Here is a 5484-nt window from a genome sequence, read left to right on the forward strand (position 1 = left end):
ACACAATTTCCTTTCACTATATTTAGACAATAATTCTTATAGTATATATCTTAACAATAATTTGCCAACATTAATCTCTACAAATAGATCTACAAATAATCCCCCCCCCCTCTTTCTCCTCTTCATCTTCACTAATCGTCACAACATCGTGAAACGCACCCTCGCGGCCGATATCAGAGCCCACCGCAAAATACATTCTGATTGCATAATTTACTTGGAATGCATGCGATGCTGTAGCCCTATACTGTTTCGGCAAACATTTGATTCATTTTGCCGCTTTTTACAACGCTGTTCTTACTCCTTTCAACTCCATACAACTTTTGCCGTTGAAATGGATACAGAAGCAGCAAGAAACTGTGTATGATCGAACCTTTTATGTTTCACTATGTCACTATTGCGTTGGCGTAGTTACAGTGATATTAGCGGAGGCTGTTTAAAAGCAACATCTGATAACTTAAAAGATTTAATTGCGAGTGAAGCGTGAATGCGTGGATGGGGTATTTAGAGACGATACGTTACTCAAACACATGACAACGCTAGACAGAGAAGAAAAGATGACGATGAGAGAAAGGAGAAGATGAGAATGAGAGGATGAGAGGATGAGGATGTGGATGACGATAACAATGGCGATACTGAGGAGGATGGGGATGAGGATGAAGATGAGGATTAGGGTGAGAATGGGGATGAGGATGAGAATAAGAATGAATCTGAAGATGGGGATGGAAAAGAACATAAGATAGTAAAAGAATTAGGTTGGTTTAATCCTGTTGAAGATGCTAAATGTAAGGTATTTACGCTAAGAGATTCTATGTAGAATTGGTGTATTATTATCTATTTAGGATCAGCTCCAGATTGTCCCACATTAAAGACCCGTGCGTCTGGAGTGCTGCATACCAATGGATCACGACCCTAAACGCTCCCTGAACGCCGGTCTATATATGGAGATCGACACTACCACACTCTCATTACCGAAATGCTAATCGAAACAGTCGAAGATGAGATATGGATGATAGAAGCTTTTAACACCACGTGTTCACAAACCGCGAAGCGATTCCCAGTTTCAACAAAAGCGATCGATGGCAAAATAAGCAGTCATAGCGGTACTTCATAACTAACGCAAAAAGGCGGCAAAATAAACAACTTTGCGGCGAATTCCTATTGCAGGTTAAGAGCGTCTTAGATTCCCATTTTCTACTGCACTAGGAAATCGAAAGGACGATTCAAACTATTTGCCCTCGTACAACTATTGCTCTTTGCTATGAAAAATACCATAACCTAAAAGCTTTGTAAACAATTTGCACTCGTCTGAAAGACAGAGAGAACGAGAGTGAGTGCTATAACGACGTTAATAACGATATTGTTGCTTACACGGAATAAATATTTATAGCTCGCTCAGTTTACTCTGCAAATGATATCGATTACACGAACATACACGCGGGGCGCGCGGGGCACGAATTCGACTCTATAGCGCATCACGTCTGCCAAGCCTCCTTCATCGACCTGACAGCGGGCGAAAAGAGAGTCGAATCAGAGAACGAATGCCCGTAGATCTGTATGCGTTATATACTCGGCTGTCACGATGAAATTTAGGAAGTCGCTTGATAATAGATGGCGTGAATAGAACGTATGCAAACACACAAAATATCTACGTGCGCGCGTGCGTGCGTGCGTGCGTGCGTGTACACGTGCGTGACCATACGTGATTGCGTGCGTACGTGCGCGTGCATACATGTATGTGGCTAAGTTGATTTTGGCGATTGTTTCTGTATAGACAGTTAACAGAACAACTCGATAATGACACATCATGCAATATCAGAGATGCGAGTATATATAGTATTTTCAAAATACCTGGCCATAAACATCATTTATGGTAGAGAAGAAAGAACCTAACTTCACCGTATACGTGCGGTGCATTCACCAATGGCATACCGCCCTCTAGGTATACTCACTATCTTTCATGATCTCAGATAGGTGTGTCTCCGTACATTATTCTGATTGATACCGAATTATATTGGCCTTAATCAAATCTGTTTCGTGCTGACGTACGTGCTATGCCTCTACGTTTACTCGTGACGAATCTTTGTCAGATTTTTTTTGATTCTAAACCTCTGTAGGCAGAAACTTGACATTGTAGTTCATTCAGCTATGTATAGGTAGACCTGGGTACTCCTTCGCTCGTTCGGTGTGCACTACTGGGGCGGCCGGGGGAATTTTCGAAGGAAGCCTACTTTTTCGCGTAAAATCACGTTGCAACGTGGCCATTTCATGTATGCCGAGAAAAGCTTGTTTACAGAAAGACGTGTGTACGATTTTTTTTTAGTTAGGAACATATAAGGTGTCACTTGCAACGTCAATTCAGGGGATGGTATAGTGATTTCTCAAAAAAAAACACCTATGGGCTGACTATTACTGCTGATTTATGGAACTTTTTTCGTATGTATGACCGCCAATGGGAAACGATTTCCCACCGTAATACGTACCATAAGTAGATTTAGAATCGTCACGTTTGCTAGTTTTGGGGGGGGGCTGCGTCTATGAGCTCCTAACTCGTTCCCGCCTCGTTCGTACGTTTACAATGAGAGTTATAATAGATTTTCGCGCCGGGAGTTGCTGTCTGATGTCTGTTATTAAAGCATCGAGGGTCGGGCGTGACGGGGTATGTGGGCGGCGCCCGGGAACAGAAGGCGACTTGTATACATGCGTGCGCGTTGATTTACGTGACCAGCGTGCAGACAGCATAACGCACGTGTGAGTCTATAGAGGTGACATTGCATTTGCTTATTCGTAGTGCGTACATGCAGGGGCTTTTTAAATGTTAAACGCGTCGATTCCCCGTGATGAAAAAGGTGGTGTAGTCGTCTTAAAACGCGAAAGAATGAACAATAAGTTGAGCAGTTAGAGTTACGTGGAACGCTTGCAAAAAGCGTAAACATAACAGCATGTTTTCCGTTGGGAAATTGTATTAAATGAGATTATGTTCGCGATGCTGTAAACTTACACGCAGCGTTAGTTATAAAATCACACAAACACGATTCGCAGCGAGAACAAATTCATTCAAAAACAAGTTATTTAACGCCAAACAAAGTTGTTCCTCATTCCATCGCACATACGCATACGTGCTAGTTATAAACAGCAGTAAGCAGTAGTTCAGCAGATATTTGGCACGGTTAATTGGAATGCGCCGTTTAAATCTTTTTATTAAATCAACTAATTGTTAATTTTAATTATCAGTCGTAACTAACTAATTTCAACTACATCCATGCCGCGTCACGACATGTACAGTTGCAGGCTGTTTGTCCAGCGCGGCAGACGACTTAACAAGTTAGGTATTGGGGCAGACGCCTCCTATGTGTGTGTGTGTGTGTCTGTGTGCGTGCGTGCGTGCGTGTGTGTGCGTGCGTGCGTGCGTGCGTGCGTGCGTGCGTGCGTGTGCGTGCGTGCGTGCGTGCGTGCGTGCGTGCGTGCGTGTGTGTGTATGCGTGCGTGCGTGCGTGCGTGTGCGTGCGTGCGTGCGTGCGTGCGTGTGCGTGCGTGCGTGTGTGTGTGTGTGTGTGTGTGTGTGTGTGTGTGCGTGTGTGTGTTGTGTGTGTGTTTGTGTGTGTGTGCGTGGTGTGGTGTGTGTGTGTGTGTGTGTGTGTGTGGTGTGTGCCTGGCTGTGCGTTGGTGTGTGTGTGTGTGTGTTTGTGTGAACGCAGGAGATCGTAAGCAGCAATCAGGTGTACACGTATACACTGTCTCGTACGTTCGAGCGCGGTCACGAAACAACTATCGCTCTAAGTTTCCTTTGTGCGCATTTAATTCGCCTAAAAGCTTTCCTCCGTCTATAAAAAAAGCTTTTGATGTTTAATTAAAAATACGCGGGTAATTACGCGCAAAATTTACCTTTCGTGCGAAAGACGCTAATCGTTTTTGATCTGTCACAATATGGCGCGTGCGATCTGGTGGCGGTTTCGTAAACATTTAGGTGTGTCTACCGTGTGCTAGAGTACCTGGTCGAAATAATTATCCCGCATTTTTTTAAATGCGGTCGCGCACCTGCCGTCCGTTGATACAGGCGACGTCTTTTCAATGGCAAACGACCTCTCACCAGCGATGCGTTTTGTCGGTCATTGTCGGCGCAATTACACGGCAAGAGCACGCGCATGCACGACAAAGGGAATCTTTGTGCATCGGCACCGCGTTAAACGTGGGGTGCGGGGCTGGAAATCCCTGGATGCGCTTTTGATCAAAATCTGCTGCTCATATTTGCGCTTGTTGCTGTGCTCTCGCCTTGCCAGTGAAGAGAGAGAGAGTTTTGTGAAGTTTCTCTATAACGCCCCGAGGCCGCCAATAATGAAAGACCGCGATCCTGAACAAGCCCACCGCTCCTTATACCAGTGGCGCTCCTCACCCTCCACGTACGCTACGATCTACAAGGGGAACTTGTCGATATTTAACCAGCTGGCTGCTATATCTGTGCGTGTACGGGTCTTCGTGCTGGGCGTAATTTGGCGCGAAGGCGCGTTGGAATGACGGTACCAGCATCGGGCGGGGTTTGAAGTGAAACCAGCTAACGTTAGGGCGATACGTAATGAGTTATTACGATGAACATAATTATATATATATATATATATATAAGATATAATGCGTATACGCATCAGCTGCCGTGAGGAGCAGGATCACATGCACACACCCAACAATCGAAATCGTCATGTTCAATACTCGCGTGCACGCTCGGTGAGTCGCACCTCGCGACGCCCCTTCTCAACGATTTTCCGCTTTTCAAGAATATTCGCGTGTCTTATTTGCAGGTGGCGAGCGAACTACAGCGAGATACGACTACCGGATCCACACGCCTGCAGTAAGGGTCTAAGAATGTGCGGGTACTCTCTATACGAAGCCGATTAACCGATAATTAACATGCCCCGAGTGATGATGATCTAGAGACTGATGAGGCCTGCTGGCTGCATGGCTGCCCCTGTAGCGTGAGGTTGTTCAGAGCTACAATAATGGACGTGATGATTGCACGGTAAGTCGTTACAGTAACAAAGACGTCTACACTCTGTTAGGGAGACATCTGCCGCAGTATGCACAACCACTTAACATATTATCGGGAGTGAATAATAGCGATTATTCCCATATCTCTATTATTCACTCCTGATATTATGTGCCACATTTAAATCTATACTTCTCGCATAAATTAGAGTGTAACCCTATAATATTTAACACTTTACATACCATATGTTCCACATTTAAATCTATACTTCTCGCATAAATTAGAGTGTAACCCTATAATATTTAACACTTTACATACCATATGTTCCACATTTAAATCTATACTTCTCGCATAAATTAGAGTGTAACCCTATAATATTTAACACTTTACATACCATATGTTCCACATTTAAATCTATACTTCTCGCATAAATTAGAGTGTAACCCTATAATATTTAACACTTTACATACCATATGTTCCACATTTAAATCTATACTTCTCGCATGCAT

At 44.1% G+C, this 5484-nt stretch overlaps 1 long non-coding RNA gene across 1 annotated transcript in view; it reads left to right on the plus strand.

The window, feature by feature from the left end:
* The window catches only part of LOC106807346, an 11889-nt gene that overhangs the window by 2970 nt on the left and 3435 nt on the right, over positions 1-5484 (plus strand). Inside the window, exon 2 of the long non-coding RNA XR_001393657.1 lies at positions 4791-5008. This is a non-coding gene — a long non-coding RNA (uncharacterized LOC106807346). The remainder of the gene's footprint in view (positions 1-4790; positions 5009-5484) is intronic.

Source organism: Priapulus caudatus, unplaced genomic scaffold, assembly GCF_000485595.1.
Source record: "Priapulus caudatus unplaced genomic scaffold, Priapulus_caudatus-5.0.1 Scaffold209, whole genome shotgun sequence".
Classification (NCBI taxonomy): Eukaryota; Metazoa; Priapulida; class Priapulimorpha; order Priapulimorphida; family Priapulidae; genus Priapulus; species Priapulus caudatus.